Source organism: Oncorhynchus keta, chromosome 11 (genome assembly GCF_023373465.1).
Source record: "Oncorhynchus keta strain PuntledgeMale-10-30-2019 chromosome 11, Oket_V2, whole genome shotgun sequence".
Lineage (NCBI taxonomy): Eukaryota > Metazoa > Chordata > Actinopteri > Salmoniformes > Salmonidae > Oncorhynchus > Oncorhynchus keta.
The window spans coordinates 51683764-51705850 of NC_068431.1; positions in this window are offsets into that span (position 1 = coordinate 51683764).

Consider the following 22087-nt stretch of genomic DNA (forward strand, 5'->3'; position numbering starts at 1 on the left):
CTGGTGAGAGAGACTACTGACTGTGTAGCTGCTCCACCAGTATCCTTGTCTGAGCAGCACCTGTTGCCATGGGTGAGGAGGCAAGCTGGGAGGGGCCAGGAAATGTAGAGACATTTCCGTTTCCTGGGTGGGGCATGTATGAATTTGATGTCACAATAGTTGATTAATAATCAACTCTAGTGCCAGACCCTTCTCTATGCTAGGAAGAGGGAGCTATTTCATGTATGATGGGGAACATTCACATATCATTCTGAGGAGATGTTACTGATGGCTTTGCTGTAAACGGCATGATATTCATCCATTAGCAGGTCTTCACAATAAGCACTCTCTCCACACTCTCACTCCTTCTCTCTGGCATGTCATACTGTCACCGGGACCGGTATTGTTGTCAGTACTCAAGCTGGGAAACTGACTCTCTGATCTACTTGCCACATTGGTATGAGGAGAGGCAGAGAGAGAGTCTAGAACTTCAGTACAGAGCAACAGTTTGATTCCAGCTCTGTGTAGTTAATCAACTCTCCCATTAGTCTTGAGAAGGCCAGATACAGCTCAGAAAACCCAGGAAGGTTCTCACTGGAGCGTGGCATTGGCCCGCAGAAACACAGATTGCCTCTGGCTGAGCTCTACATGGCTGGTGAAGAAACACTTCGCTAAGGTTTCTTTTTTTGCTAACATTCCCAGGAGATAGTGTTGTTATTAGAAACCCTTTGTAAATCTACGAAGTAGAAAATAAAGTTTGCATTTCAAGGCCAATAGTAGCATGACATGGTTTGGTACAAATGTTGATGTTGCACAGTGCTCTGCGAGAGATGTCAGTGGAAGCACTGAGACCCATCTGTTAGTTTCTCCCTCAGCCTCCCTGGCCTGTACTGTACTGGAGGTTCAGAGTCATTCAGCTGGAAACATCAACACCTTGAGCAAAGGTTGATTAAAAGAGGATTAGCTAGCAACACAGTGGATTGCACATTCATATTTTTCCCAGAAAGCACTCTCCCTGGCCTCCAGAGTGGCACAGCGTTCTAAGGCACTGCATCACAGTGTTTCGGCATCACTACAGCCTGGGGTTCGATCCCAGGCTGTGTCACAACTGGCCGTGACCGGGAGTCCCATAGGTGGCACACCAGGGGGTTGGCCGGGGGGGGGGCTTTACTTGGCTCATTGCACTCTAGTGACTCCTTGTGGCGGGCCGGGCGCCTGCAGGCTGACTTATGGTCGTCAGTTGAACCATGTTTCCTCCGACACGTTTGTGCAGCTGGCTTCCGGGTTAAGCCAGGGGGTGTTAAGTAGCGTGGCTTGGCGGGTCATGTTTCGGAGGAAGCATGACTCAACCTTCGCCTCTCCCAAGCCCGTTGGGGAGTTGCAGCGATGAGGCAAGATCGTAATCATGAAATTGGAGAGAAAAAGGGTGTGAAAAAATAAAGCACTCTCCCTACAGCAGTAATGCCACAGTTGTTCAGCTTCCCTTCAAATTACATGGCTTAATTTATTATATTGGGAGATTATGGTTCAGTTAGTTTGGCTTAGAGGCCAACATAGACTGCAAACATTTGAGACCTCTTATATTTATAAAGGACTCCTTATCTCTTATTCCATCAGTGCACAGAAGCTTTGCACTTTGGATTTGAACTTGCACTAGCCCTGTCAGCAAGCTATCTCTGAACCTATACATATTTTGCCATAAATCATGTTTGCTATTTGGTTAGAACTAGGTATCACCCCCCTGTTTGCCATGTATCACTCTCCTTAAGCAAGGACAAACAGTAGCTTGGAGAGACACAGGGCCTGCGTTGCCAGGGCACAAAGCCTTGATGAAGAGTAAGGACTTCAAAGTGTTTTGTGGAGGTGCGATCAAGTCTGATATTAGTGCCTGAGGACAGCGCAATCTCAGACTGACTGACAGACCCCTTTCTCCCCCCCCCCAGCGTAGGCGGATGGATTGAGATGTTTTAAGAGAGGACATGTCAGCCTGATGAATGGCTACGGATCGTTGGTTTTCCTTTGAGTTAATGCGTGTGAGCTGTAAATTACTCTGTGAAAGGCTAACTCTTGCCACGATGCTTCCCTGATAGTAAATCATTTGTCCTGTTTTCCATTTAGTCCATCAGTATTTGGTGTCCTCGCTTGTCTAGGCTTGATACAGTTGCTCTGTTTGGCCCAATAACTCTCACTCTGCCTGGGCAGATACCATAGATACCAGAGAAGGGCAGCTTAGTTTAAATGCCATGGTAATGTTTGTGTTGCTGTGTATGTTTGGGTAGCTACGATTGATAGTGCAAGTGCGCACTTTAAATCTGTGTTTCGTCTTATAAAAGAAATAGAGCCCGCACACTAATAAGCTCCACCACTTACCTTTATTTACAAACAAACAACATTTCAAATCAGCAAGGATCTTCATTAGGTTATATCACCGGAAGTGTACCACACGTATATTTATAGACATAGGACAACCACCAATTTGGGCGGTCTGTTGACGTTGAAAAGGATAACACACAAAATATATAGGGGAGAGTGGGGTAAGCTGAGCCAAAAAATTAGATGAGCCACCCCTCGGTGTATCATCTTGTATCAAATTAATATAATGCAGAAATGTGGGCTCGTAAATTTTCCGACTTGACATGGCAAAAAATAAAGAACACTTTCCACTTGACTTCTACTTGAGCATCTATGACTCGTGACTTAACTTGGGCTTGAGCTATCTGTGCTTTATATTGGAGTGCTGCAGCTTCTGTGTGTTCTGTTCTGTCTTGACCAATAAGATTCACAGAAATCACAGGTTGCGCAGGCAGGGCACAAATCACATCATCTAGCAAAGCACAAAGTGCCCACAGGACCACTGTCCTTTCTTTAGCAAATGTGATAACGCACCAGTCCCGACATACACAAGCAAGAACACTTGTTGCCGCAGCCAAACAAGACGATTTCTCAGTCTGATCATCTACGCTACTGTTAACAACCACAGCCAGCAGCTATATAGGCTATAGCCAATGTGCCCTGTCCCCTCTGGCCGGGGCAAAGGAAGTGGTAATGTTATGTAGTGTAATTATAGCCCATTTATTTGTCTTAGGGGAAAATGTGAATGTGATTTGACATTTGTTTCAGCTATATTCAACCATGGGCTGGCTAGGCTAGGCTACCTTGACCGTTTCAATCCAAAATGATTCAGTTAAATTAATCAAACACAATACTGATTAAATAAATAGACTGTGTGTTACTTTTTATTTGCAGTTGCACAGGCCTATATGATGCAAACCTGCAAAAAGCATCTCAGCCCTTTGCGTTCTATTGTCCAATCGCAGTGGTTGTGTCAGTGTAAAGGAAAGTCTAGTTTTAAAATATATTTCATATTAACAAGTACAAGATTTCTACAGTTTGACAAGGTTGTCATCCTCTATAGTTCCAGGAGTTTTTCCAGAATTTCTTTAAAAGCGCGTGACCTGTTTACAAAATCTGTATACCTAGGTGGTAGGTATAACCTAGCAGTTAAGAGCGTTGGGCCAGTAACCAAAATATCAATGATTCAAATCCCTGAGCCGACTGTGAGAAATCTATTGATGTCCCCTTGAGCACAGGGATCAGCTTTAATATTGCATGTAGATTATTGCTTCTATCAATGTAATTGTCTGCATCATTTCCAGTCCCCCTTCTATATATTTTTATTAATATATTATTTTAAATATATAAACTCAGCAAAAGAAAAGTCCTCTCACTGTCAACTGCATTTATTTTCAGCAAACTTAACATGTGTAAATATTTGTATGAACATAAGATTCAACAACTGAGACATAAACTGAACAAGTTCTACAGAAATGTGACTAACAGAAATAGAATCATGTGTCCCTGATCAAAGGGGGGGAGGGTCAAAATCCAAAGTAACAGTCAGTATCTGGTGTGGCCACCAGCTGCATTAAGTACTGCAGTGCATCTCCTCCTCATGGACTGCATCGGATTTGCCAGTTCTTGCTATGAGATGTTACCCCACCCACTCTTCCACTAAGGCACCTGCAAGTTCCGAGACATTTCTAGGGGGAATGGCCCTAGCCCTCACCCTCCGATCCAACAGGTCCCAGATGTATTCAATGGGCTCTTCGCTGGCTATTGCAGAACACTGACATTCCTGTCTTGCAGGAAAACACGCACAGAATGAACAGTATGGCTGGTGGCATTGTCATGCTGGAGGGTCATGTCAGGATGAGCCTGCAGGAAGGGTACCACATGAGGGAGGAGGATGTCTTCCCTGTATCGCACAGAGTTGAGATTGCCTGCAATAACAACAAGCTCAGTCCGATGATGCTGTGACACACCGGCCCAGACCATGAAGAACCCTCCACCTGCAAATTGATCCCTCTCCAGAGTACAGGCCTCAGTGTAACGCTCATTCCTTCGATGATAAATGCCAATCTGACCATCACCCCTGTTGAGACAAAACCGTGACTCGTCAGCGGAGAGCACTTTTTGCCATTCCTGTCTGGTCCAGCGACGGTGGGTTTGTGCCCATAGGCGACGTTGTGATGAGGACCTGCCTTACAACAGGCCTACAAGCCCTCAGTCCAGCCTCTCTCAGCCTATTGCGGACAGTCTGAGCGCTGATGGAGGGATTGTGTGTTCCTGTTGTAATTCTGGCAGTTGTTGTTGCCATCCTGTGCCTGTCCCGCAGGTGTGATTTTCGGATGTACCGATCCTATGCAGGTGTTGTTACACGTGGTCTGCCACTGCGAGGATGATCAGTTGTCCGCCCTGTCTCCCTGTAGCACTGTCCTTAGGCGTCTCACAGTACAGACATTGCAATTTATTGCCCTGGCCACATCTGCAGTTCTCATGCCTCCTTGCAGCATGCCTGAGGCATGTTCACACAGATAAGCAGGGCCCCTGGGCATCTGTCTTTTGGTGTTTTTCAGAGTCTGTAGAAAGGCCTCTTTTAGTGTCCTAAATTTTCATAACTGTGACCTTAATTGCCTACCGTCTGTAAGCTGTTAGTGTCTTAACGACCGTTCCACATGTGCATGTTCATTAATTGTTTATGGTTCATTGAACATGCATGGGAAACAGTGTTTAAGCCCTTTACAATGAAGATCTGTGAAGACAGGGTCCTGAAAAAGGGACGTTTCTTTTTTTGCTGAGTTTACATAGTATACACATTTTACGAACACAGTATATTTTACATTCTTTCTTTTATTTTGTTTTTAGTCTCATCCTTCAGCTACTCTCAACCCCTCCCATCTATCTCTCAACACTATCCAGTTTTGATTTCTATTTGCCATATATTTTTCAACTGTGCTGTTTCACAAACGTTCTGAACCTTTCTATTCTCATAGTTTCTACAGATTGTAAATTAAAGATACATATTTTTGCTTAGACTATCAATTGACTATGACTTTTCAGATCACCCAGTAGTGCTATTTGCAGAGTTAACTCCAGGTAAATGTTGCAATTATTCAACCATTCCTGAACCTGCGACCAAAAACAAACTACATATAGACCGTACCAAAACTAAATGATCTAATGATTCTGTCTCTTTGCAGCAAAATCTTAAGAGCTGGTTTTGATTGAAAAACTTGTTTTCAATCCTGTGTCATTTTGTGTGTCAATTCATAAACCGTGTGCCATGGAATCGGTACATCGCAAATCTCTTAACTATTTTGCAATCTGTATGGCCGAGCTGTCTATTTTTTGGTCCTTATGAAACTGATATTCAATTTTCTTTAACCAATTATGGTCTTTAATGCAGGGCCGACAGACAAGTTCCTTACCTTCTCCCCCTTCCATTTGCCTCTTCCATTTTTGCGCAAAACATTTCCATATTGTTGTTAGCTGTATGTGTGACCACTCCACCAGTCCTTATATCATTCACAAAGATTATACCATTTTTTAAGATATATATTTTTTAATATAAATTGGTATCTTTGTGGTTAACCATGTTTGTTGTAATATTTGTTCTGTCTTTTCTGGTGGATTAAACTGACATTTCAACCAAATTTATATGGCTTATTTTACTTCTTTTTTTTTTGTCTGGCATGCCATTCACCAATCCAGATAAAATGTAATATTTTTTTGCTGATATAATTTAAAGAGAAAAGTTGTCAGGTGTAGGCAGGGCCATAAGCAAATGGGTAAATTGGGATATGACTAAAGAGTTAACAAGGGTGATTTTTCAACAAATAGACAGGTATTTTCCTTTCCATGGTAGCAAGATCTAATCTATTTTTGATAACTTACTATAAAAATGTATTGTTGTGAGAATTTATTTATTTAGGGATTTAAATGTAAAAGTTGTATTTTTTTTGTGATCCAATACGTAAGTAATACAGTACACAAAGGTTTGAAAAATGTCCCAGATCCTCTGAGGCTATGGAGTGATGCAAATTGTGGATTTAAAAGAAAACATAAATCATCAGCGTACAATGACACTTCTGTTTTTAAGACCTGGATTTCTAGCCTTTTGGTGTTATTGTTGGGTCTGATTTTAATAGCTAAAATTTCGATGGCCGTAAGAAATAGATATGCCGATAGTGGACAACCTTGTTTTACTCCTCTTGATAGTTTAATACTTTCTGATAAGTTGACATTATTTTCTATTTTACACCTAGGGTTACTATACATACCTTTAACCCAAGAGATTCTCCAACATTGAAATAATCCAGGCATATGTAATTCCAGTCATGCTTTATCAAAAACCTTTTCAAAGTCAGCTGTGAATACCAGGCCTGGTTTCCCAAATTTTTCAGTGTTCTATTGTTTCCAGTACTTGTCTTATATTATCGCCAATGCATCGTCCATGTAAAAAACCTGTCTGATTATGATGAATAATATTTGACAATACCGTTTTAATTCTATGCGCAATGTATTTTAATTTAATTATTGCATCACAACACTGAAGTGTAAGGGGCATCCAATTTTTTTAAATGGACTGGATCTTTATATTTACCACCTGGGTCCTGTTTCAGTAATAGTGAAATAAGACCCTCTTGTTGAGCATCTGATAATATACTTTTTTTATAGGAGTGGTTAAAACATGCTAATAAAGGTACGAATACATCAAACATTTGATATACCTCAACTGTTATGCCATCCAGCCCTGGAGTTTTCCCAGACTTAAAGGCTTTAATTGAATCCATATGTTCCTCTAACATGGCACTTTCTGTACAGCTGTTACTTTTACATTATTAATATTTTATTTTTTATTAACTTCGGTTAGTGGAGATGGAGGAAACTGAAATTAAAACATATGCTGAAAATACTTTGCTTCCTCTTTCAAAATATAATTTGATCTTCAGTTTCTTAGCAATTTCTCACATGGAATAGCCTTCAATTTCTCAGAACAAGAATAGACTGACGAGTTTCAGAAGAAAGTTCTTTGTTTCTGGCCATTTTGTGCCTAATCAAACCCACAAATGCTGATGCTCCAGATACTTAACTAGTCTAAAGGACAGTTTTATTGCTTCTTTAAACAGCACAACAATTCTCAGCTGTGCTAACATAATTGCAAAAAGGTTTTCTAATGGTCAATTAGTGATGGTTGCTGATAATGGGCCTCTGTACGCCTATGTAGATATTCCACAGAACATCAGCCGTTTCCAGCTACAATAGTCATGTACAACATTAACAATGTCTACACTGTGCATCTGATCAATTTTATGTTATTTAAATGGACAACAAAAAAATATTTTTTTTCAAAAGAAATTTTTAAGTGACCCCAAACTTTTGAACGGTAGTGTGTATATATATATATACAGTACCAGTCAAAAGTTAGGACACCCACTCATTCCAAGGTTTTTCTATATTTTTACAATTTTCTACATTATTGAATAATAAAGACATCAAAACTATGAAATAATACATATGGAATCATGTTGTAACCAAAAAGCGTTAAACAAATCAAAATATATTTGAGATTCTTCAAAGTAGCCACCCTTTGGTTGATGAACGCTTTGCACACTTGGCATTCACTCAACCAGCTTCATGAGGTAGTCACCTGGAATTAATTTCAATTAACAGGTGTGCCTTCTTTTCCCTTCTTAATGTATTTGAGCCAATCAGTTGTGTTGTGACAGGGTAGGGGTGGTATACAGAAGATAGCCCTATTTGGTAAAAGACCAAGTCCATATTATGGCAAGAACAGCGCAAATAAGTAAAGAGAAATTACAGTCCATCACTACTTTAAGACATGAAGGTCAGTCAAAGAGGAACATTTCAAGAACGTTGAAAGTTTCTTCAAGTGCAGTCACAAAACCATCAGGTGCTATGATGAAACTGGCTCTCATGAGCTCCACAGGAAAAGAAGAGTTCCCTCTGCTGCATAGGATAAGTTCATTAGAATTACCAGCTTCAGAAATTGCAGCCCAAATAAATGCTTCAGAGTTCAAGTAACAGACACATCTCCACATAAACTGTTCAGAGGAGACATAATGGTCAAATTGTTGCAAAGAAACCACTACTAAAGGATACCATCAAGAAGAGACTTGCTTGGGCCAAGAAATACAACCAATGGATATTAGACCAGTGGAAATGTGTCCTTTGGTCTGATGAGTCCAAATTTGAGATTTTTAGTTCCAACCACTGTGTCTTTGTGAGATGCAGAGTGGGTAAATGGATGATCTCAGCATGTGTGGTTCCTACCATGAAGCATGGAGGAGGAGGTGTGATGGTGTGGGGTTGCTTTGCTGTTGGTGATTTATTTAGGATTCAAGGCACACCTAACCAGTATGGCTACCACAATATTCTGCAGCGATGCACCATCCCATCTGGTTTGCACTTAGTGGGACTATCATTTGTTTTTCAACAGGACTATGACCCAACACATCTCCAGGCTGTGACCAAGAAGGAGAGTTATGGAGTGCTGCAATCAGAAGACTTGGCCTCCACAATCAACCCAATTGAGATGGTTTGGGATGAGTTGGACCGCAGGGTGAAGAAAAAGCAGCCAACAAATGCTCAGCATATGTGGGAACTCCTTCAAGACTGTTGGATAAGCATTCCAGGTGAAGCTGGTTGAGAGAATGTCAAGAGTGTACAAAGCTGTCATCAAGGCAAATGGTGGCTACTTTGAAAAATCTCATATTTTGGTTTGTTTAACACTTTTGGTTACTACATGATTCCATGTGTTATTTCATAGTTGTGATGTCTTCACTATTATTCTACAATGTAGGGAAATGAGCGAAAAACCCTTGAATGAGTAGATGTGTCCAAACTTTTGACTGGTACTGTATATATTGTGTGTTGACCTTTTCTACTTAAAGATGTATAGAGCGCTCTAATTTGCGCTTGTCCTATGTCTATGCATATGGGTGTGTAGTACACTTCCGATTTGAATAACCTGTTGAAGATCATGCAGGATCGAAATGTTGTATGTTTGTGAATAAAGGTACGTGGTGGAGCTTGTGAGTGAGTGGGCTCTATTTCTTTATATTTACTTTTTTCACCCCTGCACCCCACTAAAGGATGTTTGTTTGACCACACTTGACTCTGTCGTCTACTCTTATGCCTCATGGTTGTCTGTTGTTGTTGTCTCTAAAAGTAGGGAAAACGGGGGCATCTGACTTATTTAAAGTAAACCCCTGACGAATCAAACCCACCAGCAGTAGCAGATGTGTTCTTTGAAATTAGTGAACTGTATGGAAAACCTCAACCCATCTCTCTCTATCCTGCCTCCAGCTGAAAACAAGAGCCAATAACAAGAATTCACCATCTTCATTACAACTGGAGTTGCTGAATTCTGGTAACTCTCAAAATGCCCAGGTTTTCCAGAAATCCTTGTTGGAGGATTCTGGATTTTCTATTTATTCCCCCCTGATTCCGAGAATCTTCCAACCTGGATTTCTGGAAAACCTGGGAATAGCTATAGGATTGCTAGATCCATTTCATGGAGTAGCCAGGGGAATTTGATGGGATATCATCTGTGATCAATACAGCCCCATCTCTGTTGCCCTGCACTAGATTAGCCAAGGAGAGCGCTTGCAGAAAATTAACCACTGGACTGGAAATTGGACCATCTGGTCTGTCTTTTGTGCGCAAGAACCAAACATCAGTTAGCTAAAGCTGCAAGCTCCTCACCATGCAAGTTGACCTTAATGGGAAGCATGTGGAGCTGCAGCATGCAATATGGATGAAAAAAAGTCTAAACTCTAATGCTTTAATAAAACGGTCTTAAATTGTTAGATTGTCTATACATCTCAAATTATTCAGATGCATGGGTCAAATGGTTGGCCATCTGGTAACAGAGGTAGGGGTAAGATGATGCCCATTACACGTCTTGTACAGGTCGTGTGCAGGAGCTATGCACAGTGGTGTCGAAATTATTGACACCCTTGATAAAGATGAGCAAAAATGACTATAAAAAAATATTCATTCTGAGCTACATTTTATGCTTAATTTTTTTGTTGAAATTATATTATTTTATACTAATACAATTGCTCAGAGAAAGACATTTTGTTTTAAAAAAAGAAACATCCCAAAAAAGTAGTGGGCAAAATGATTGACACCCCTGTTTTAAATACCCCACCTTGCAAGGATAATGGCACTGAGACATTTTCTAAAATGTTTCTGAGTTAGAGAACACATTGAGAGGGATGTTAGACCATTCCTCCATACATAATCCTTGCAGATCCTTGATATCCCTCATCTGCATTTATGGACTGCCACTATCAATTCAAACCACAGGCTTTCAATGGGTTTGAAACCCGGAGAAGGAGATGGCCATTGCAAAATGTTGATTTTGTGACCAATTAACCATATATTTGTGAATTTTGACGTGTGCTTGGGGTTATTGTCTTGCTGGAAGATCCACTTGATCCACTCGTGGCCAAACAACTCTGTTTTCCTGTTACCCGACCATAGCACCGGTTCCAATCCAAGTGCCAATGCCATTTAGCAAACACTAGGTGTTTACATTTGTTGGATGACATGAATATAGAGCTCTTTGGCATTGCACACCAGTGGTAGTTTTGGCCAGTACACACACGCATGCAATGTAGTATTTTAATTTATTTATTTTTGTCACACCTTGATCTGTTTCACCTTTCTTTGTGATTGTCTACACCCCCCTCCATGTGTCGCCAATCTTCCCCATTATCTCCTGTGCATTTATACCTGTGTTCTCTGTTTGTCTGTTGCCAGTTCGTCAAGTCAACCAGCATTTTGTCTCAGCTCCTGCTTTTGCCAGTCTCTCTTTTTCTCACCCTCCTGGTTTTGACCCTTGCCTGTCCTGCCTCTGAGCCAGCCTGCCTGCCCCTGAGCCTGCCGTACGGTACCGTTGTCCCACCTCTGATTTACTGACCCCTGCCTGCCTTGACCTGTCTATTGCCTGCCCCTGTTGGATTATTAAACCATTGTTACCTTCACACCTGATAGTATGAACTGGCCATGACTGACCCAGCAGATCCGGGCCAATGCCATATCCTCCCAAGCAGCCTCGATTGGTAGGCACGAGGAATTGCTTCATGGCTTTATGGAGGGGGTCCAAAAGTTGGCTGAGCGTTGGACATGCTGCTGGAGAGATTCCGCGGGTTGTGTGCGGGGCAGCCTGCCATGGTGGTAACCCCGCCTCCCCTCAGTAACTTGGCGGTTAGCAGCGCCGCCCCACCGGCCACTCCACCTTCCCAGGAGCCCTGTTTACTTCCCCCGGAATGCTTTAATGGAGAGCTGAGCACCTGTCGATCGTTTTTAGCTCAGTGTGCCCTCATTTTCGAGCTTCAGCCCTCATCCTTCCCCTTGGACCACTCCAAGATAGCCTACCTCATTACGCTGATGTCTGGGAGGGCTCTCACCTGGACTACCACCGGGAATAACAGCTGGTCATGTGCGTGAGTCTGGAGGGGTTCGTGGGAGAGGTGAGGAAGGTTTTTGATGCCCTGCTCTCCCGGAGAGAAGCTGCCCGGAAGCTAATCCAGCTCCTGCAGGACGCCGGCAGGGCGGGAACGAAAAACGGAGAGGAACGCTCGCACGTCCAGGGATTCGACCTCGCCTCTGAGTCATCCTGGTCCCATTACCGAGAGCACCCGAGGTGTCCCGACCTTCCTCGAGGGTCACCGAAGATGGCCGAGGCACTGTTTACCGAGCCTATGCAACTAGGCAGAGCTGGGCTATCGCCAGCGGAACGGCAACACAGGATCAACACTGGGAGCTGTCTGTATTGCGAGACTTTTGGTCATTTTGTGTCCTCTTGTCCTGTAAAAGACCAGGTGTGAGTACTCTGGTGGGCCATATGGAGAACTTTTCTGCTTCCTTTACTCGCACCCCTTTTCATGTCATTTAGGCTGGGTCACCCATAACACCACTCCCATCAACCTACGTGTGCCAGGGACTCACAGCGAAGTCCTTCAATTCCTGCTCATCAAGTCCCCCTAGATTCCCGTGGTTTTGGGATTCTCCTGGCTCCAGCAACATAATACCCTCATCAACGGGTGCTATCATGGGCTGGAGTCGTTTCTGCCACGCCCATTATCTTAAGTCGGCGCAACCTTCCCAGAGATGTCTTCCTGGGGGCTCGGAAATTGCTTTAGACCTCTCCGCCATTCCTGCAGAGTACTAGGACCTCCGGGAGGTGTTCTGGGCCACTTCCCTTTCGCCGCACCGCCCCTATGACTGCGGGATTGACCTTCTTCCTAGCACCACACCGCCCCGGGGACGTCTGTACTCTCTGAGACCAAGACTATGGAGACCTACATTGGGGACTCCCTGGCTGCAGGATTTATCCATTCCTCTTCCTCTCCCGCTGGCACAGGGTTCTTCTTTATGGACAAAAAGGACAAGACCCTGCGCCCATGCATCGACTACTAGGGACTGAATCACATTACTGTGAAGAACCGTTAACCGCTACCACTCATTGCCTCGTCCTTCGAATCGCACCAGTGGACCACCGCTTTCTCCAAGCTGGATCTACCAAACACTTACCACCTGGTGCAGATACAAGAGGGGGATGAGTGGAAGACCGCCTTCAACACAGCCAGCGGCCACTACAAATATCTGGTCATGCCTTTTGGTCTCACCCCTGCCGTGTTCCAGGCTCTGGTGAATGATGTTCTCCGTGACATGTTGAACCAGTTCGTCTTCGTCTACATTGATGACATCCTCGTCTTCTCCCGCTCCCCCCAAGAAGTTCTCCACATCCGACAGGTTTTTCAGCGCCTTCTGGAGAGCCAGTTGTTTGTTAAGGCGGAAAAGTGCGAGTTCCATCGCTCCACCATTCCCTTTCTGGGCTACATCATCTCTGCTGGGAGTGTCCAGATGGATCCCAAGAAGGTGAGAGCAGTGGTGGATTGGCCTCAGCCTACGTCCAGGGTGCAGCTGCAACGCTTCCTCGGGTTTGCCAACTTTTATCGCAGATTTATCCTGGGTTACAGCACCCTGGCCTCCCCCTGTCTGCACTCACCTCTACCAAGGTTCCGTTCACGTGGTCCTCTGCCACTGACCGAGCCTTCCGGGACCTTAGACACTGCTTCACTTCTGCTCCTATCCTGGTTCATCATGACCCTTCCCATCAGTTCATGGTGGAGGCTGCCACTTTGGATGTAGGAGTGGGGGCTGTCCTGTCCCAATGTTCTGCTCTGGACCTTAAGCTGCATCCCTGCACCTTCTTCTCCCACCGCCTCAACGCCATGGAGAGGAACTACGATGTGGGGAATCGGGAGCTTCTCACGGTGAAGATGGCATTGGAGGAATGGAGGCACTGGCTAGAAGGGGCCGAACATCCGTTCGTTGTGTGGACCGACCACAAATATCTGGAGTATCTCCGCACCACCAAGCGCCCCAACTCCAGGCAAACAAGATGGGCCCTGCTGTTTACCCAGTTCAACTTTTCCCTCTCCTACTGGCCAGGGTCCAAGAATGTCAAGCTGGATGCCCTGTCTCGCCGCTATAACCCCACGGTTACCACCCCGGAGCCCGAGACCATCGTTCCCACCTCGTCCCTGGCGACGGCAGAATGGCGCAGTGGTCCCAGCCCAATCCTGGGGGGGATCCAGATAACCAGATGTTTGTGCCTGACGCTGTCCGCTCTGCGGTCCTGGAGTGGTCCCATTCCTCCAGACTTGCCTGTCACCCGGGCTCCCGTCGGACCCTGGCCTTCGTGCAATAATGCTTTTGGTGGCCTACTATGTTGCCACGTTGTCGCCACCTGCACGGTCTGTGCACAGAACGAAGACTCCTCGGCAAGCTCTGGCTCCAACCACTGCCTGTCCCTCACTGTTCCTGGTCCCATATATCCCTGGATTTTGGAACGGGCAACACTGTCATTGTGACTATGGTTGACCGCTTTTCCAAAGCCACCCACTTCATTCCTCTCCCCAAACTACCCCCGGCCAAGGAGACGGCCCAGCTTATGGTGCAGCACGTCTTCCGGATCCACGTTCCATGGTCTCCGATCTGGGTCCGCAGTTCTCGTCCCGGTTCAGGAATGCGTTCTGCACGCTCATTGGGTTGTCGGCCAGCATGTCCTCTGGATTACACCCCCAGTCAAACGTCCAGTCGGAGTGAGCCAACCAGGCCTTAGAGACGACTCTTCGCTGCCTAGTCTCCACCAACCCTACCTGGAGTCAGCAACTGGTATGGGTTGAGTACGCCCACAACACCCTTCCTTGCTCTGCCATGGATCTCTTGCCCTTCTAGTGTTCCTTGGGATATCAACCTCCGCTCTTCCATGAGCAAGAGGAGGAAGTCAGCAATCACTCTGCCCAGATGTTCATGCGTCACTGTCGCCCTACCCGGAAGAGAGCCTGAGCCGCTCTGTTGAAGATCACTTCCATGAATATGCGACAAAGCGGATCGCCACTGGACCCCTGCCCCAAGCTATCGGCTCAGGCAGAGAGTAAGGCTCTCCACCCGGGACCTGCCCCTCAGAGTGGAATCTCGTAAACTTCCCCCCCGATTCATCATTCCGTTCCCCATCTCTAGAGTCATTAGTCCCACTGCTGTTTGTCTTTTGTTACCCCGTACCCTCCATATTCACCCTGCTTTCCATGTGTCTAGGATTAAGCCTGTGTCTCACAGCCCTTTGTCTTCTGTTTCCAGGCCCACCCCTCCTCCCTGTGTCATCGATGACCATCCAGCGTACTCGGTGAGAAGCCTCCTGAGTGTTCGCCCTCCTGGTTTTGACACTAGACTGTCCTGTCTCTGTGCCTTCCTGCCTGACCCTAAGCCGGCCTGCCTGCCCGATCGGTACCTTTGCCCCACCTCTGGATTGTTGATCTCTGCATACCTTGAGCCTGCCTGCCATCCGGTACCGTTGTCCCACCTCTGATTTACTGACCCCTGCCTGCCTTGACCTGTCCATTGCCTACCCCTGTTGGATTATTAAACCATTGTTAATTCGACGTTGTCTGCATCTTTGTCTTACCTTCATGCCTGATAATTTTATACAATAATTTTTGCTCATCTTTGTCAAGAGTGTCAATAATTTCGGACCCCACTGTATGTGTTTGTCCAGATCTTGGATCCCTGTGCCTTTTCATGTTTAACTGTTGTCCCGAGGACAGCCTAAATTGGAGGCAACAGTGTCTCTGTCGCTCTCGCTCTCTACTCACTCACTCTCACACACACACACAGAGTCACAGATGGATCCTGGCGAGGGTCGCCGCAGATACGTTTTGATGTAAATGACCATGGACAGCTCCACCTGCTTTCCCTTGCCTCCACTATACTATAATCAGTCTTACGCCTCTCTCAATGTCACCCAAAACTCATTTTAGAAAGCTCCCTTTTAGGTAGCACATTGATTAGGTTATGCCCGCCTCTATATTGCTCATGTTTTTGTCACCACTGATTTGCTTCTACATTAATCTCCACCACTGCAGAGAAGCTATACAATTTGTGTAAGACAGTTTGAGTTACTGAAGTTTCTGTTTGTGTCACTTCAGTTGAATTCTTCCATTTAAACAGGCTTATCAAAACAGAGCCAGAGAGAAGGTATCGGTCATAGTAGAACCCTCCAGCACATTGGTGTCAGTGGAGATGGCAGGCTACGTCAAGCCAGGCAGGGACACCTGGAGGGAGAGGCTGTAGTGTAGAATGCAGTGTGACAGTGGGCCCATGTACCTGCAGACAGTAAAAAACAACTTTAACACAGACTGCAGAGAACGTGGAGCAAAAACACAGCAACTATCGCAAAATCTAACTTCCACTTAAATGAAATGTTCACTTAGTTGTTCAGTGATGTCAATTTCAGTGGAAGGATTCACCCCTTACATTTTGCGATATAAATGTTCACCTTGTCATATATTGATGTCAATTTCAGTGAAAGTAAGGATTCACTGGTAAACTAACTTCCAACTGAATGAGAAAAGATTTTTCATGAATTTTCACAGAAAGTGACATGGTTATTTACCAGGGGAAGTGGTTTGCATCTAGATAGGCTGCTATGTGTTGCTTATGGATAACAATAATGATAGCAGTATGGTGAACTACAGTGCATTTGGAAAGGATTCAGACCACTTGACTTCTTCCACATTTTGTTACATTACAGCCTTATTCTCATCAATCTACACACAAAACCCCAAAATGACGAAGCAAAAACAGTTTTTTTTTCTCAAAATGTATTCAAAATAAAAAACAGGCCTCATTTACATAAGTATTCAGGCTCTTTGCTATGAGACTCGAAATTGAGCTCAGGTGCATCGTTTCCATTGATCATCCTTGAGATGTTTCTACAACTTGATTGGAGTCCACCTGTGGTAAATTCAGTTGATTGGACATGATTTGGAAAGGCACTCACCTATGTATATAAGGTCCCACAGTTGACAGTTCATGTCAGAGCAAAAACCAAGCCATGAGGTCAAACTAATTGCCCGTAGAGCTCCGAGACAAGATTGTGTCGAGGCATAGACCTGGGGAAGGGTACAAAAACAGCATTGAAGGTCCCCAAGAACACATTGGCCTCCATCATTCTTAAATGAAAGAAGTTTGGAACTTTTCCTGAAGCATGGTGGTGGCAGCATCATGCTCTGGGGATGTTTTTTAGCGGCAGGGATTGGGAGACTAGTCAGGATCGAGGGAAAGATGAACAAAGTACAGAGAGATCCTTGATGAAAACCTGCTCTTGGGCACTGAGGACCACAGACTGGGCAGAAGGTTCACCTTCCAACAGGACAACAACCCTAAGCACACAGCCAAGACAACGCATGAGTGGCTTCGGGACAAGTCTCTGAATGTCCTTGAGTGGCCCAGCCAGAGCCCGGACTTGAACCAGATCAAACATCTCTGTAGAGACCTGAATATAGCTGCATTGACGGTTCCCATCCAACCTGACAGAGCTTGAGAGGATCTGCATAGAAGAATGGGAGAAACTCCACAAATACAGGTGTGCCAAACTTGTAGCGGCTGTAATCGCTGCCAAAGGTGCTTCAAAAAAAGTACTGAGTAAAGGGTCTGAATTCTTATGTAAATGTGATATTTAGTTTTACTCTATAAAATAGCAAAACAATTCTAAAAACTTGTTTTTGCTTTGTAATTATGGGGTATTGTGTGTAGATGTAATACATTTTAGAATAAGGCTGTAACATTACAAAATGTGCAAAAAGTCAAGCGTCTGAATACTTCCCGAATGCACTGTATATCATCTCTAGCTGCAGGTCTTGTCTTTCAGTGGCCAGAACTATTGAGGGTTGGGGATGTTGGATCAGAGAAGGTGTTTATCGTTATGTTAGAAGTGATAAGAAGTTATTCTGTGTTTTTTTTCTTCTTTTTGTTCAATTTGGCCTCACAGATCTGCTCTGGTGTTAAAACGAGCTTTGAGAACAGACTGCTTTGGTATATCCTGGTGGTTGTTCAACTCTTTATTGGAACTTTTATTTCCATTCCACTTCATTTCTGTCCAACATTTCAACTGCCTTTGATCATGGAATTGGAGACAGCATACGTGGCACACTTTTTCAGCAAGGATCACAGGCTGTTTCTGCTTAGCTCTCAGTCTATCACAAGTCCAATCTTTCTTACTCCAATTCATTACATCTTCACATACCATAAGGAGAAAAGAGAGGGGGAGAGTAGGCTGCAGCATGCTGGAAAAGCCTTGTGTTTAACAGATTAAAGTACTTAAATTCTCTGATCAGAAAGAAATTATCATTACATGAGTGCGTCAGGATGGAACCAGAATAAATCACTCTGTGGTCTATCAACTCTGTTGTCACAGCTTGTTTAACTAGACCAGGGTTCCCCAAACTCAGTCCTGGGTGGGCCCTGGACCGAGTTTGGGAAACCCTGAACTTGAAAACTAGAGTAAGTCTTGTTTTCTTCTCTTTATATGGCTGTTGTGAGATGTGTGTGTGACATCTGTAGCATACCACCCTGCATTCCACTGCTGGCTTGCCTCTGAAGCTAAGCAGGCTCGTTCCCTGGATAGGAGACCAGATGCTGCTGTAAGTCGTGTTGGAGGGCCAGTAGAGGGCACTCTTCTCTCTGGTCTTAAGATCAAATCCCAATGCCCCAGGGGCAGTAAAGGGGAATTTGCCCTTTGTAGGGTGCCATCTTTCGGATGGGACGTTAAACAGGCGTCCTGACTCTGTGGTCATAAAAAAAATCCCATGGCACTTATCACAGAGCAGGGATATTGACCCTGGTGTCCTGGCTAAATGCCCAATTGGCATATATCACTCCTCACCTCTCTACCATGCTAGCTGATGTGTGGTGAATGTTCTGCCACAAATTGGTGTGCTTTGAGTACCTCAGTTGGTAGAAAGGTGGTATACAAATCCAATCCATTATCTGAGTGCTTTGCCTCAACGGTTATAGATTCATAGTATTACTGAGTTCATCCATCCTGCAGTTGAGTTTTGAGGTCACCGACATCTCTTTGACTCTATCTGCAGCTCCAGTTCCTGGTCCTTGATCATGGAGGACAACTTTTGACAACACCACTTGTCCCCCACTTCATCTGATGTCATGTCCTCCACTACTTGGGCAGTTGTTATGCTCTGCAATGTTATTTTCTACCTTTACTGTATATTTGCACAAATACTAATTAGCCAAGCATTGAGGCACAACATATACCAGGGGAGCCCTGTGGGCCTTCTGGACCTACAGTGAGAACCAATCACATACTGCAGCAGACAGCCTAGTGAGCTGACAGAAGAATAGAGGATAACCTCTGTCTGAACTTGGTCTTGATTACATTATCAAGGTGTTACGATGAGGTAATGGCAGCGCGGCTTGTGCCATGCTTTACTGTGCTATGCATGCCCTGCAAATTCTGCTCAGACTTGCAGTAGTCTGCCTTCACTTGAAGAGCTTTTCTCTATGTCAACATACAGTGCCTCGTTTACTCTTCTGTATTGGCTTCTGAATTCAATTCAGGGAGAAGATAAAGAATATAGCACTGCCATCAACAATCTAGACACCACACACATGTTGCATCTTGGACAGGTTCATTTCCTTTACATTGGGGATCAGATGTGCCTTTCAACATGATTCTGTGCTCTATGATGTAGATATTATTTGTGAGTGAGGGGCTTTATAAATCCGACAGGAAGAAGGCTGAGCCACACATCTCATAAGGATAGCAGTGTGATCTCTTTGCTGGCCCCTGGCTTCCCTCTGGCCCTGTAAATGTCACTAAAGGACCCATCATCTCCCACCTCTCGGCAGAGCTCCACACAAGTCTTCAAATGTCAGTTCCTAGTGAGCTGTACAATTTGATTAACTTTAAAAGGGCTAATCTCACACACACAAATTAGGAGAGCAAGACCTGCCACTGAAAACAGCCTTGTGTTTAAATAAATGCTTACTGAAACCTATCACATGTTGACGTTGCCTTTTCTGTTCATTTTATTTCGACAATGTATGAAGAAATGTTGCCTCGTGATTCCAACAGAATAACACCCCATAGTAAGTGCACGTGTGTCCATTTGCACGCATATGTATGTATCTGTGGGCGTGTGCTCTCCAGTGTTTGTGCACGTGTCTGTGTCTGTCAGTTAGTCCGCCTGCCCGCCCACGCATGTGAACCAGCCACAGCTGCTGCAGGGATGTGATATGTAGGGCCGTGACAGCCTAGCGCTGAGCTCCTCTGATGGAACAGGGATGGAGTGATGGAGGGGAGTAAATGGGAAACACAGCCTGGCAGGGCAATCAGACTAGGCCACGCTCCAGTTGTTGGCCAGGAGTGACGCCACTGCAGCCCCTCTCCTTAGTAAAGAGCACACTGCAAGTCCCAAACTAAGGCATCCATCCCCCAGCTGGGACCAAGTACATTGCAATGTGGTCAATCAAGGCAGAACATTGATGGGATGGATGCTCCTGATTTTTTAAATCAATCCATTCTGAGGACAGTAATTTGTTTTGTGATGTTTGCTATTCAGGTACAGAGCGTAGGCTACTCAAAATACACTACTGGGAAACACATACAGTTCAACTCGGAAGTTTACATACATTTAGGTTGGAGTCATTAAAACTTGTTTTTCAACCACTCCACAACTTTCTGGTCAACAAACTATAGTTTTGGCAAGTCGGTTAGGACATCTACTTTGCATGACACAAGTAATTTTTCCAACAATTGTTTACAGACAGATTATTTAATTTACAGACAGATTATTTAACTATATCACAATTCCAGTGGGTCAGAAGTTTATACACTAAGTTGAATGCCTTTAAACAGCTAGGACAATTCCAGAAAATTATGTCATGGCTTTAGAAGCTTCTGATAGGCTAATTGACATAATTTGAGTCAATTGGAGTTGTCCCTGTGGATGTATTTCAAGGCATTCCTTCAAACTCAGTGCCTCTTTGCTTGACATCTTGGGAAAATCAAAAGAAATCAGCCAAGACCTCTGAAAAACTCCACAAATCTGGTTCATCCTTGGGAGCAATTTCCAAATACCTGAAGGTACTATATCTATATCCACAGTAAAACTAGTCCTGCATCGACATAATCTGAAAGGCTACTCAGCAAGGAAGAAGCCACTGCTCCAAAACCGCAATAAAAATGCCAGGCTACGGTTTGCAACTGCACATGGGGACAAAGATTGTACTTAAAAAAAATGTCCTCTGGTCTGATGAAACAAAAATAGAACTGTTTGGCCATAATGACCATCGATATGTTTGGAGGAAAAAGGGGGATCCTTGCAAGCCGAAGAACACCATCCCAACCGTGAAGCATGGGGGTGGCAGCATCATGTTGTGGGGGTGCTTTGCTGCAGGAGGGACTGGTGCATTTCACAAACTACATGACCTCATGAGGAGTGAAAATTACGTGGATATATTGAAGCAACATCTCAAGACATCAGTCAGGAAGTTAAAACTTACTCACAAATGGGTCTTCCAAATGGACAATGACCCCAAAGATACTTACAAAGTTGAGCAAATTGGCTTAAGGACAACAAAGTCAAGGTATAGGAGTGGCCATTAGAAAGCCCTGACCTCAAACCCATAGAAAATGTGTGGGCAGAACTGAAAAACCGTGTGCGAGAAAGGAGGCCTACAAACCTGAATCAGTTACAACAGCTCTGTCAGGAGGAATGGGCCAAAATTCACCCAACTTATTGTGGGAAGCTTGTGGAAGGCTGCCTTAAACATTTGACCCAAGTTAAACAATTTAAAGGCAATGCTACCAAATACTAATTGAGTGTATGTAATCTTCTGACCCACTGGGAATGTGATGAAAGAAATTAAAGCTGAAATAAACAATTCTCTCTACTATTATTCTGACATTTCACATTCTTAAAATAAAGTGGTGATCCTAACTGACCGAAGACAGGGAATTTTTACTAGGATTAAAGTACAGGAATTGTGAAAAACTGAGTTTAAATGTATTTGGCTAAGGTGTATGTAAACTTCTGACTTCAATGAAAAACACAAACATTTGCTGAAACAATTTGTTTGGGGCTTAATTAGACCTGCATCAAAAATACAACTATTTGGATCTCGTTTAGTGACATCATTGTATTTTAAACGTCATAATTCCAGGACATAATTGCCACCATTTGAATATTATTACGTAACAAAACATTTTCATTTAAAATGAGCTATAACTATTACACAGTTTAAGTCATAATACCCATAAATCCTAGCGATCGATCGAACATCGAAATGATTAGATTTTCCACCATTCTTTTTTTCCCGTAGGTGATTTTAGAAACCCTTCAAATAGGGGCTGTGTTTCGTCTAGGCG